The sequence below is a fragment of the Oryctolagus cuniculus genome, chromosome 4 (genome assembly GCF_964237555.1).
Source record: "Oryctolagus cuniculus chromosome 4, mOryCun1.1, whole genome shotgun sequence".
NCBI classification, from domain to species: domain Eukaryota; kingdom Metazoa; phylum Chordata; class Mammalia; order Lagomorpha; family Leporidae; genus Oryctolagus; species Oryctolagus cuniculus.
In genome coordinates, this window is record NC_091435.1 from 29,610,304 (window position 1) to 29,624,634 (window position 14,331).

At 41.0% G+C, this 14,331-nt stretch overlaps 1 pseudogene; it reads left to right on the forward strand.

Moving 5' to 3' along the window:
• The first annotated feature begins 4,813 nt into the window (after positions 1–4,813).
• Positions 4,814–13,621, forward strand: LOC127482973 (large ribosomal subunit protein mL50 pseudogene; annotated as a pseudogene).
• The last annotated feature ends 710 nt before the right edge of the window (positions 13,622–14,331 follow it).

Below are 14,331 nucleotides of genomic sequence, written 5' to 3' on the forward strand. Positions count from 1 at the left end.
TAGACTGTTCCGGCTGTAGAACAGGACATATATAAACACTTATATGTCCCCATTTGCTGGAATTTCCTTTTTTTAAAAGATTTATTCATTTATTTGAAAGGCAGACTTTTAGAGAGATTAGGAGAAACAGGGCGAGAGATCATCCATCCATTGGCTCACCCCCCAAATGGCTGCAATGGCCAGGGTTGGTCTGGAATTCCATCTGGGTCTTCATGTGGGTAGCAGAGTCCCAGGCACTTGGGCCATCTTCTGCTGCTTTCCCAAGCATACTAACAGGGAGCTTTACCGGCTATGCCACAGTGCCAGCCCCAGTAGTTTCTTTTTTAACCCTGCTGTTTGCCCACTGACTGTGTCCCATCCTCCACCTAAGAGGACACATGTAGGGACATGTGTCAACCTGCTTTCCCAAGTTCTTATAACTTTGTAGTTACTTAGATTTTATTTGAAATATAGTATTTCATCTTAGGATACATGATTTTATTTTTCCTTTCTCTATTGAATTATATTTGAATTATGTCAAGACTGGGAATAATAAAATATCATAGTAACATTCTTGGATCTGTCTCTTAGTATAGGTGCATGTATTTGTTTGATATATCCTAGCATTTGAATTTCCAGTCATAGAATATGTGTAACTTCATTTTATTTTATTTATAATATTAATTTATTTGAGAGACAGAGGGACAGAGAGAGTCTCATTTGCTGCTTCACTCCCCAAATGGCCAATACAGATGAGGCGGGGCTGGGGTTGTAGCCAAGAGCCAGGACATAACCCGAGCATCCAACATGGGTGACAGAAACCCAATTACTTGGGCTGTTACCTGCTTCCTCCTGGGTTTGGAAGGATGTCTCCATCGGCAGGAAGCTGAAACTGGGAAGTGGAGCTGGGGCTCAAACCCAGTAGGCAAATGTGGAATCTGGGCGTTTTAACTGACATCTGAACTGCTAAGCCAAGCACAGGCCCCCATACATTCCTTTTACAGAGAAGAGTGAACTGGTTTCCTAAGTTGTATCAATTTACACTTCTACCAGCAATGTCTGAGTATTCCCATTGCTGTTCATCCTTACTAATTCTATTATTCTACTTTAAGAAAAACAAAAATCCAAAATTAGAGAAATAACATTTGTTAAGGGCTATTGAGAAATGGAACTTTGGAGTGGTACAAATTAAGAACATTTTGAGTCAAAGAGACCTAGGATTTTCCTCCTCTGTAAACTAGTCTCTGTCTCTCTTACCTTGGGGAGGTGTTCTAAGAATAAGTGAGATAATTCATGTAAAGTACTTAGCATGGTGGCTGGTACATGATAAAGAACCATAAATACTATTATCATTATATTTTCTTAAACAGATTTATTTATTTGTTTATTTATTAGAAAGCCAGAGAGAGAGAGAGAGAGAGATCTTCCATCTACTTGTTCACTCCCCCAATGACCACAGCATCTCAGACTGAGCCAGACTGAAGCCAGAAACCAGCATATACATCTGGGTTCCCCACATGGGTATAGAAACTCAAATACTTGAGCCATTATTCATGGCTTCCTAGGCATATTAGCAGGAAGCTGGATCTGAAGTGGAGTAGCCAGAACTCCAACTGGCATGGCAATATGGGATACAGGACTCGCATTACATTTCACATGGCTTCTCAGAGTCTCTGGTAGGCAGTAGTAGTAGTGCCCAGGTGTCCACGATGATGACTAGCTTGACAAGATACTTTGGTGTGCCTTTCTTTCCTCAAGTCTACCAAACCTCTTCCTCTTGTACTTCGGGATCATTGCCTCACCCCCAATTAATTCACCCTGTCTCAGGAAACCCACACTAAATCAGGGAAACTAATTGGACACATCATAAAACAGCTGGTGAAGAGGTCTAACTTCCCTGAAGAGGAGATTCAACTTTATCAGCCATTTAGTAAATCTTATTTGGAAACATATGCCTGCTTGAGAAAAAAAATGGCCATTCAGGAGTAGGACTTTTGAATACCAGAACCCTGGCGAGATGTCCAGAAGGACAATTTTAGCTCTTTTTAAAAAATATCCTTAATTAGATGTATTTTTCTCTGAAGGGATGAGAGAACTTTCTCTTTGCTTATGGCCTTGTCTAAATACTGAAAGAGTTTGTGCATTCAAAAGGCTTCCATGGCCTAGGCAGCTCATGTCAAGAGCCTCAGGTGATCACTGACATCATACAGAAGAGTGTTAATTGTTAAATTAACAACAGGAGTCACTGTGCACTAACTTCCCATGCAGGACCTCTGTCCTCAAAGAATTGTATTATGAGAATTAATAGTAAAACTTGTTCTCAAATATTTATTTCTTTTTAGAGTATTAAGTGGAGGATATTCTTATGTCTTATAGTTAAGTCTAAATGCTCACAAAAGATGTGTCTTCCTTGGGTTCTTTAAAGTTAACTAAGTTTCTTTAAAAAAAGTGAAATTAACTTCAATATGCATTAACTTTTTTAAGATTTAGTTATTTGAAAGACAGAGTTACAAAGAGAGAAGCAGAGGCAGAGAAAGAGAGATTGTCCATCTGCTGCTTCACTCCCCAGATGGCTGTAACAGCAGGAGCTGCACCTATCTGAAGCCAGCAGCCAGGAGATTCTTCTGGTTCTCCCATGTGGGTGCAGGGGCCCAAAGATTTGAACCACATTCTACTGCCTTCCCAAGCCATAGCAGAGAGTTGGGTCAGAAGTGGAGCAGCTGAAACTCAAACTGTGCCCATATGGGATGCCGGCACTGTAGGTGGCAACTTTATCCACTATGCCACAGCTTCGGCCCCCAAGATACAACAACTTTGTACCACCCTTGTCTAGTCTGTTAAGGAACAGTTTTTTTTTTTTTTCATACAATTTGTTGAACCTTTACTTAGTATAGAGTTAATCTGTGTATAAAGTTAATTGAAAATAGATCTTAGTAAAACAGAAGACTGGGAATAGGAGAGGGAGGAGGAAGAGGGGTGGGATTGTGGGTGGGAGGGAGGATACTGTGGGAAGAATCACTATGTTCCTGAAGTTGTATTTATCAAATGCATGAAGTTTGTATTCTTTAAATAAAAGGTTCCTTTATACTACATTGTAAAAAATATCTTTCATTAAAAAACACATTTACTTGAAAGAGAGAGAGTTCATTTGGTTCATTCCTCAAATGCTCAACATAGCTGGGGCTGGACCAGGCTGAAGTCAGGAGCTGCAAACTCAATCCAGGTCTGTTACCTGGGTGGCAGGGCTCCAAGTACTTGAGCTGTCACCCACTACCTCCCAGGATGTCATTAGCAGGAAGCTAGAGTTGGCAGTGGAACAGGAATTGAGCCAGACACTCTAATAGCAGCGAAAGATGGTCCATGACTTGGTCCCTTGCCACCCACGTGGAGACACAGATGGAATTCCAGGTTCCTGGATTCAGCCTGGCCCAGCCCTGGCCTTTGTGACCATTTGGGAAGTGAACCAGTGAATGGAAGACCTCTCTGTTCTCTACTCCCTTTCCCCATAACTCTGCCTATCAAATAAATAAAATAAATCTTAAAAATGATGTTCTGGCACCACAAAAACCCAACTGATAACTGAATTAAGAATCTGATATCCTATATGGGAAGGCTAGAGAGCTTACTGTTCCTCAGGAAGATACTTGAATAAGGCTCATACTTCTTTGTGTGATAATCTGGCATATGACAATATGACACTTAAGAGGTTGAGATCAAAGAGAATAAAATATTTTTCAGTTACTCTGATTCTGGTTGTATGTTTGTTTGCCTTGACTAAACTGGTGACAGTACATTTTGCCTTTGCTGGAGGATTTTCTTGTGTCTTTTCACTGTGGTGCTGATAAGCACTGCTCATAGCAGAAGACACTGGTTAGATTTCAGGGAACTTGAACAGAGACTTGAGTGAACATTTGCCAGATGGAATAGGGTAAAGTTTATTATATATACCAAGAGAAGCCAATCGTTATATAACACACAGCTTCTCTTAAGTTTAAACAGATTGTTATGTAAATAATAGGGTAGTGAAAAAAGAACAAGAAATTATCAAGGGTCTGCCTGGGCTTGACTAGATACTGTGGCCACATTCCACATACCATTGGTAGTCCTCTAAACAACTCCACAACGTGAATCTTATTTTCATATTCCAGTTAAAGAAAATGTGCCTCCAAGGACAGACAGCTGGTAAATGGCAGAGCTTTGAGGAGAATCATCATTATCATAAAGATCACTGGTATTCATTGTGTGTGTGTTGCTGCTACCTCTGGGCTGAGCACCTTACATATGTTTTATGTAATGCCTAAATTAACTCCTTGAAGTGTAGTCATATCATGACCTTTCTATAGGAAGAAAATGGTTTTTGAAGGTGAACTTCAAAAGGCAGCTCTGGGATTTTAACTGAGAAAGTAAGAGCTCTAAAGCCATCACCCATTCCACTAAAGCCCTGAAAACAGATTTCTTATTTCCTGCCCTCTGCCTGTCTCAACTGACATGTTTTTGTTAAGCATTTGACAGGATAAATTCTATTCCCCGTTATTGCCCCCCAGGGTCTGACAAATGCTGCTCTCTTCAAGGAATGGCTAACATCTCTAGTTTAAGCAATGTGCAAAACAACTGATGCGAATAATGCCTCTTCCTTCGAGGCCTTCTCTCTTATGCACGGTTCATTTTCTGGACTAACCAGACCTAGAGATAGCCCTGTAGGGTCAGCCATGGTTAACTTCAGTACCTCAGTGAAGCAACAAGAAGGATTTAATGGAAAACGGGCACATTTTATGGTAAATCAGTTCCATTTGTTAGATTTCCTCAAACAGTGCCTAAGGAGCCATGACAAACTGGAAAACTAGATTGACAATGGAGTCACATGTCTGCTGTTATATCAGATCCTTCTTTCTGGCCTGACATGTTTGTTTCTTAGAAGGTAGAATTACAGATCCTCAGGATTCAAGGTAGGGAGAAATCATTTCAAGTGTAGGTTGCATAGCAACGCTTTCCCTTTTATCAAAGCCTCTTTGACATTTCTGCATTCAGAGCAGAACCTAGGAACAACACAAAGGAAGGAAGCCACAGTCTCATTTTTATTTCCAGGCTTAGCAACAAGGTGTCAGACAATTTCCTTATTTTCTGTTTGGGTTCCCCAAACACCCAGCTTCTCCTTTTCTCACGTAAATAGAAAGCATGACTTTTTGGAGACTTCCTTAAAATAAGTGTAAAGCCTTGTAGGTAATTCCTAAAGAGCAGAAGTGTACAGTGAGAGGTCTCTATAGCACACAAAAATACGAAGGCATTTCAAAAAGTTAATGGAAAATGTGTACTGGGAAAAGTATGCTCTTGAAGTTGATTTCAAAAAATTTTTGCACCAAAATAAACTCACCTCTTAATTCCACTTTTCCATAAACTTTTCAAAATATCCTTGTATAGTTTTCAGGCACGCTTGGATACATAGGCCAAAGAGCAAAGGGCATGGATGGAGATGAGATCCACTGCTAATTCACTGTACTGTGTTGGAAATGGCTCTTGACCTCTGTAGATAGCTTCTGAATTTGCAGATTGGGGTTATTAATTTTAAGGACCTTTAAGACTGTCCCAGATCCCATGTTCTTTGTGTTCTCTGGTCTACACACATGTAAGATCATATTATGGAATCATCTCCAATGAGAAAGGTGAAGAATTCCTGTTTACAGTCCTCTGCTCTCTCTCCACAAGTCTCTTGCAGGGGGTTTGGGCTCTCTTTATTGCCTTTTCTCTTAACTTTCCTGAACAAGACCACACATGAGTTTATCTATCTCTGTTAAGAGATAGATAGATATGCTATCTCTGTTAAGATACCTTTCCCAGAGAGGGCAGTCCTGAAGGCCCTGGCTAGCCCTTGATTTGACAGTGTAACCAGAAAAAACCATCTGTGCCAAGAAGTTAACAAAGTCCAGACTCCAGAGTGAAAGAGCAGAACCCAGGAGGTCGATCTGATTTTCCAGATCCTTTAATGTGACCTGAATGCAAGCTCTGGAGGTGTTCCTTCACAGACTGACTTCTTCACTTTCCCCTTGTATTCCAAATAAGAGGAGACAGCGTGGAACCTGAGTAGTGTAAAAGAGAAAGTAGGCCTGACTCCTGCACTCTCCCTCCCCAGGCCCCAATAACTAAGAGGGAAGGGAGCACTAGTATTTGTTTAGTGCCTCTGTTGAATAACGTACTTACTACGGCAAAGCATATGTAAAGAAGACCTTGCCTTCCTCCTTCTACAAGTAAAAAGACCGAGGTTCAAAGTGGTTAGTGATCTCAACCACTGTACACTAGACACTCAGGTCTGGGTCTTTTTTCCTGCCCTACCATGTTGGCTCCACTGTGCTTATAAAAGCAAAGGCTGTCCTCCACGGAGCCTCCTCACTGTCCACAGCAGTTGTTGACCTTAAGTAGGATTGACTCTGTTTGCAAGTTCAACTATTTGGTTTGAATTAGTAAATGTTTGATAATGGAGTTCTATTTAAAAAAAAATGCTATGGACATCCTTGTTAGGAATTTGTGCCAGTTGAGTTCTTTGTACCTATCAATTTTTCATAGCTTAATAAGTAAGTGGCACTCAGAATAGGTAAGAAAATATGTGACTATAACAGAGGACTCTGGAGCCCCAGGGAGGTACATCTAGTAAGAAGCAAGCAGCCTCTGATAAGAGCCTCCACACTGAGCTTGGCACAAATGTCTCATGACAGAAATGTTTTTTAAAAGGATTCTTCCTGACTGCTGGAAGGTGGTACGTGAATGATGAGGTGTCAGCTGCAACACTGTTATTTTAGGTCTAATTAGAACATGATGTTTGAGATTTCTGAAAATCACATTACAATCAGGCAACGGGTGCCTTCTTCAAAGGCGGTTGTTGGGGTGAAGTAGCAGCAACCCAAGAACACGGCAAAGAAAGGGAGTGAGTGGATTTTTTTTTTTTTTTGCTTTGTTTTCACAATCTCCTTTTCCAGATTGCTCAGTAATGTCTGCTGGTTATGAAAAACTTGATTTGAACATCAAAGGCCCACAGTTCCTGGCTTTGAAAACAAACACTGCTGAAGAATTCACTTCTGCACAGGTATTTCTATGGCTCTGCTACAGCACCGTCTCCATTTGCCCTCATTTCTCTGTGCCCATAGACGTTGAAGAGCATTCTTTTCCTTTATCGATGCTACCTGCACCTTGCCCTGCAATCCACCAAGATAAAATAAAACGTACCTTGGAAAAACCGGTCAAACGTCATTTGGATGTAGTATTCTATTAACATATACGATTAGAACAGTTGAAAAATAGACACATTGTTCTCTCCCTCCTTCCTTCCCTTCCTTCCTCTCTCCCATATTTTTTCCCATTTTTTGCCTTCCCTTTTTATTTGTGCAAATATATAAATGTTTAAAGCCTAAAGTGTGGCACAATTATGAAAAATTAGTCCTTTCTTCTTCACTGCCTCTCATTTCAGTGGTTGAATTTTGTATTTACCTTTTGGTCTCTAAATAGCATACATAGATGCTGCTTCTTGATCTTTTTAGTTTTGTGCATTATATATACGTTTCTCACTGTAGGATTTTCTTTCTTTTTTTTTTTTATTTGAGAGACAGAGAGAGGGGCAAGTAGTGAGAGAGTTTCTATTGATGATTCACTCCTGAAGTGTTTGCAATGGCCAGGGCTGGACTAGGCTGACACTGGGAGTCAGGAAGTCGGTCCAGGTTTCCCACATGGGTGACAAGAGCCCAGTTTTCTTGAGCCATCAACACTGCCTCCCAGGATCGATATTAGCAGGAAACTGAAGTCAAGAAACAGCTATAGCCAATGATGAGACCTAGGTTTGCGGATGCAGGACACAGGTATCTTCACTTGCAAGTTAAAACTAAAAACACAAAACTGTCCTGAGTTGGTGGGAGGCAAAAGGCTGCAGTTCTGGAGTCATGGCAATCATTATACTACTGTAGCTAACACATAGGACTTTTGGGAAGTCTATAGCTGCTTTCTCTTCCACCTAAATAACCCTTGGACTTGTATTTCAAAGAAATAAAAATTTCAGGGGCCGGCTCTGTGGCACAGCAGGTTAAAGCTCCTGCCTGCAGTGCCAGCATCCTATATGGGCACTGATTTGAGTCCTGGCTGCTCCACTTCCGATCCAGCTCTCCGCTATGGCCTGGGAAAGCAGTAGGGCATGGCCCAAGTCCTTGGGTCCTTGCACCCACATGGGACACCCAGAAGAGCTCCTGGCTCTTGGCTTCTGATTGGCCCACCTTCAGGCGTTGTGACCATTTGAGGAGTGAATCAGCAGATGGAAGACCTCTCCCTTTTCTTCTGACTCTGTTTAACTTTTTCAAATAAATAAATAAATCTTTTTTTTTTTTTTAAAGAGAGACTGAGAAACAGAGAAAGAGAGGGAGAGATATGTCTTTTATCCAATGGTTCACTCCTCAAATGCTAGCAATAGCCAGGGTTGGGCTAGGCTGAAGCCAGGAGCCTAGAACTCTGTGTTTCCCACAGGAGTGACAGAGGTCTTAGCACCTGGGCCACAGGACTTGAACCAGCACTCTGGTATGAAATGTGGGTATCCCAAGTGGAAGGTTAACCTTCTGCATCACAATGCTGGCCCCGGGGGAGCTTTCACTTTCTATTTTATACATTTCCATAAATAAAAAAGATTTCATTAATGAACCTATACATGGGGCCTGCAAAAAGTTCATAGAATATGTGTATTGTGAAAAACCCACGTATGGATTTCAATGTTTCTTTTTTGCACCAAAATATATGTATCTTTCAACTTGATTTTCTATGAACTTTTTGCAGTCCCCTTGTATGTGGAATAAAGGGTTAAATGAGATAACACAGTGCTTGTCTCTTTATGAAACTGAAATACATTAGCCTTCTTTCTTCCTCCATCCTGGTGGCCACCTCTGCACTCATCCCCAGCATCTGGCACAGGTGAGCGGGCTCCTGAGAGTTAACAGCCTGGATGCTGCACAGAGTCCAGCTTCCTTTTTTGTGAACACAGCGAAGCTGGGAGAGATTATTGCAGACACCTCACCAGCAATGAGGTCATTTTCTCTTTTCTGAAGTCCTTAGAGAAGGGCACACAGTCATCGAGCCCAGTGAATACTGGAGTGGAAATCCAAACATCTCCTCCCGGGTTGACAGTGCTGTCTGGTAGACCTCCAGTAAGCATCTGTCTGTTCCTTCAGCTAAGAGGCTGCCTTTATGCCTATAAAAAGCCTTTCCAAACTGCAGTGCTTATATTCCCTTAGAGACGTTTGGAATGGATGAAATTTCCTCGGCCCAATCAAATGATTATCACAAAACTGTCCCATTATTTTTAAACCTGATTGTAATTTTTATGAAGATAATCAGGGGCAGTGTTTAAAATGTCAAATCACTATGATTAGAAAGAGCTACTTGTTCCAGTGTGGCTCTCATGGAAACTATCTAAGAGGCAGTGCTACACTCATACTTTTAGTTATTTCTCCTTGTTTTTTATTTTATATCTTATCTAGTTATTTTCCTACTACAGAGTATCAGATTTACCATCTTTTATGACCCTTTATCTTTCTCAACATACTCTTCCCATTTCTCCCCCTTCCCAACGTATTTAAGTCCCAAGTTTTGGTTAAGTCAACATGCAAATTTACCCTACTGTGTAATTATGTTTAGAGGTGGTTATACACTGGTTGGGCAGCCATTCTCCATGGGACTCTTGCATGTCTGCACATTTTTGAGCAGGAGCAAGGGCAGTTTCTGCTCTTGTCTGCCATTTCAAGGTTGAATACAGCAAACAGCCGTGGAAGACAGTGATGGTGTTGCTCTCCTGAGCAGAGAACAGATGTGTTTCTGACCAGTCCGATAAAGGTAATACCTTCCTTGGAAGCAAACGTCATGGCAGCTTACTCTTAAATCATTGTAACAGATTGAGGTGGGCCAATGCCGGAGTTCCTTAGCTGTGATATAACCCACTCCATGTGTAGTACCCACCTGAGCTGCCCTGTCACCTCCATGGGACATTGAAAGTAAGAACCGGGGCAACGTGAGGTTCATGCTATTTGCTGTTCTGGGAGTAATAAAACTCTTTGCCTCTGAATGAGAATTCTGTGTCTCTAACCAACACCCATGAAATCATGGCAGGCTGATTTGTTAGCTTGCAAGTAGGGTAAAATTCCCAGACCCTTCCCAGTTCTTTACAATGGTAAACTGGCTTCATTTTCTTTCTCATATTTTTTGAAATTTCAGAGACTTGCTATTTTTGCTTTTGTTTTTTCTTTGCTAAGGTTATACTCTCTGATGAGACGTACAGAGAAGGCAAGCATGATTTCCGTGGTATCTGCCAGTGATGCATGCTCTGCGGTTGGTCCAGGAAACCTTGTGAGGGTCATCCTGCAGAACGTGAAGCCTCTACTCTTTATTTTATTATCATTTTTTCTAACATTAATTTCACCATTGTAACCATTTATTTTTTATATTAAAATTTTTTACTTGAGGCCTGCAGCTCTCCTGGAAGATGGCGGGTCTGTCTATGTCTGCTGTTAGCAGAAGAGGCTTTACATGGATGATGTGCAGAGAATTTTGGTCTCCAACTCCAAAAAAAGAGAAAAAGCCAATGGTGGCTGAGACAGTAGAAGAGGAGAAGAAAGAACCCATCTTGGTGCGTCCACCCATCCGAAGTTGAACATATGTGCCACCCTGAAGATCTCAGGAGTCGTTTGGAATCTCACATTAAAGAAGTTTTGGTATAGCTTGTCCCAGAAATTGGCAGAACACCCCCTAGAAGATGGTCATGTGAAGTTCAGTCTCTGCACACGTAGCTGATGACTTGGGCAATGCAGTACCTAGCTCCAGGCTTCATCAGATTTGTTTGTAAGAGATGTTCTTTCTTCCTATAATGTCCCTGTTCAAGACAGATCGAAATTTGATGAACTTAATACAGTAATCTGCCTCCTAATTTGAAAATCACTTGGAATTACTGAGTAATGCAGAAGACGGGCACCATGATAACATTTCCGTCCCCCTGCCCCCGAACAAGGGGGCTGCCTGTTAGACCTTTTGCTGCTTTCCCATGGGAACTGTTCTCTAAATTCTATTGTTCTATAGAAGAGTGCATCATTTTTTTTTCTCAGTCATGAATCCACAAAGAAGTAATTTTCTTTTTTCCCATTTGCTGAATCCAATTTTCTTTTTTAAAAAATAGAATTAGGTCAATAATAATATATAGAAATTTCTTTCTCAGAGGACACTGGAGTTAATGGGGTTTCAGAAAGGAGGTTGTTACAAATTCAGACATGATCATTATCCTTCACAGGCATAAAGTAGTAGTTGCAAGAAAATGCGTTAAAGCTGTTAGGGCTATTAAGTTGAAGATGGAATTATTACATATTGATCACATACAAATAAGGAAACTTGTATTAGATACTTAGAAAAGTCTGTTATATGTTATAGCAAATTCTTTATTTCCCTGTTTTACTGTATGAGTAGATATAGCAGAAAATGGCGTTTAGCCACTGCCTGCAGTGCTGGCATCCCATGTGGGCGCTGGTTCAAGTCCTGGCTGCCCCACTTCCGATCCAGCTCCCTGCTAATGCACCTGGAAAAGCAGTAGAAGATGGCCCAGGTAGAAGAAGCTCCTGGCTCCTAGCTTCGGATCAGCCCTGCTCTGGCTGTTGCCTCCATTTGGGGAGTGAATGAGCAGATGGAAGATATCTCTCTGTGACTCTCCTGGTCTCTCTCTCTCTGTTAACTCTGCCTTTCAAATAAATTCATAAACCTTTAAAAAAAGAAATAGCAGAAAGTAATATTGTGAATTCTGGATTAATCTATTTTGGAATTAAATTCCTTAAAGTAAAAAAAAAAAAAAAAAAAAAAACTTACTTGGCGGGGAGGGAGGGCAAGGGAGGGAAAGAGAGAGAGAATGCTCCCATCTGCTGTTCACTCCCCAATATCCACAATAGGTAAAGCTGAATCAGGTCCAAGTCAGGAGCTGGAAACTCAAACCAGGTTTTCCACCTGGGTTGCAGGGATCCAACTACTTAGACCATTGCCTGCTGCATCCCAGGGTACATATTAGCAAGAAGATGCCATCTGGAGTGGAGCTGAGATTTGAACTCTGGTATGGAATGCAGGCGTCCCAACCAGCAGCTTACTCACTATGCCAAACATTTGCCCTGTGCCCGTGTACTTTTTAAAAACTGTGTAGACTTCAAAGACTGAGAAATACATTTTAGGTTGAAAAGGTTTTAAAAAAATAAAAACTAAAGGCAGCACATATTCTTTGGTACAATGCCACACTAGAAAGGAAAAAGGAACAATCTGGGGTAATTGGAAAAATTTGAATGGGAAGATATCTTGTTTTGGAGAATCCTTAGGGTCAATGATGATATGTTATCTCTGAAGCTTTCTTTAAAATGTTCATAATAATATACCTGGTGATATTAGCCTCCCCTGGCTCATATGTAGAGACAAGAGAGAGAGGAGAGAAAGAGAGAGAGTGAGAGCGAGAGCGAGAGCGAGAGAGAGAGAGAGACTTAGTGATCATGTGCACTCAAAGAAATGTTTAATGTTTGGGAAATTCAAATGAAAGGAATATAGGAACTCTATTCTGATCTTGACATTTTTATCTAAGTTATGGCAAAATTATTTCATCAATTCTTGTTTAAAATAATGGGACACTGGGGCCAGTGCTGTGGCATAGTGGGTAAAGCTGCTGCCTGCAGTGCCAGCATCCCATATGGACAATGGTTTGAGTCCCGGCTGCTCCACTTCCAATCCAGTCTGCTATGGCCTGGGAAAGCAGTGGAAGATGGCCCAAGTGCTTGGGCCCTTGCACCCAGGTGGGAGACCTGGAAGAAGCTCCTGGCTTTGGATCAGCACAGCTCCAGCCATTGCGGCCAATTAGGAGTGAACCAGTGGATGGAAGACCTCACTCTCTCTGCCTCTCCTTCTTTCACTGTGCAACTCTGACTTTCAAATAAATAAATAAATCTTTAAAAAATAAAAGAAAATAATGGGACATGACATGCTGATTGGAAGTTCTCTGTTCACATGGATCAAATTAAATTTCAAGTTTTATCATAGAGGGCTCAGGCAGGAGCTAACTGTCCTCTGAGACTCCTAGCTGTCAGTGTCCCCAGAGGTCTTGTGTTTTGTCTAACATGATGGTCTGGAAGCATGACAGCCAGCAAAGTTACTGCTCTGAAAATAAACTTAATAAATATCTGTGTTATCGGTGGGAAACCCATTGCCTTTTGTAACTCGCAGCACCTGCCTGCCTGGGTAGTGGGTCAGATTGGAAAAGTCTACTACTCATTTTCAGTTTGTCAGCAGATTCTCCCGTTTCAGTCCCACTTGCAAACCCAGCGCTTTCCAGAAGCCCCGATTCTTCTATTGATAGAGACTTTCCGGGTTTGTGTGGCATGAGTCAACTTGCTTCTAGCTGGCCTTTTTCTTCCTCAGGCACTTAGGGCAGAGAAAGCTGAAACCGAAGTTTTTTATCCCTGGGTCCTCAGCTTCCCATCTTGCAGTATTTGATGGACACGTGGTTATCTTCTGTAATCACCTCTGCTTTTCTTGTTTTTGTGGGGTTGGGGCTGTAAGAGATCTTTTTGTTGTTGTTATTTTAGTGGGTCTTCAGGAAGGAGCAAAGAATAATGTGTTTTTTGAGTTTTTTTTTTTTTTTTTTTTTTTGGTATCTGCTGCATTGAACAGGAAGACCTTGCATTACCTACACATTCTTCCTATTGAAGAGTAACTTCCTATGAGAGAGGAAGGAGATGTGCAAAGTAATCATTTGGCACAGAATCCAAGCCAACACTAAAATACCACTGAATTAGGAAAGGACAATAAACAGAATATTTTTTTAAAAAGAGTTATTATAACAGAAGATCAGTTTAGTATGCATTAAGTAAAGATTTCAACAGTTTGCACCCCCATAGAAACACAAAGTGAAATATACTGTTTGAGTACTTGTTATAGCATTAAGTCTCAATGTACAGCACATTAAGGACAGAGATCCTACATGAGGAGTAAGTGCACAGTAAACTGATCTTCTGTTAAAAAAAAAAAAAAAGAAGAAATTATCAATTCCCAACTTGACTCTCACTGGGATTAAACATGACAATAGGTCTGATCTGATTTCATCATCATTTAAAAAATCATCTATTATTTTTCACTTTATGTTTCTGTGTGGGAGCAAACTGTTGAAATCTTTACTTAATGTATGCTAAACTGATCTTCTGTATATAAAGAGAATTGAAAATGAATCTTGATGTGAATGGAAGGGGAGAGGGAATGGGAAAGGGGAGGGTTACGGGTGGGAGTGACGTTATGGGGGGAAGCCATTGTAATCCATAAGCCGTACTTTGG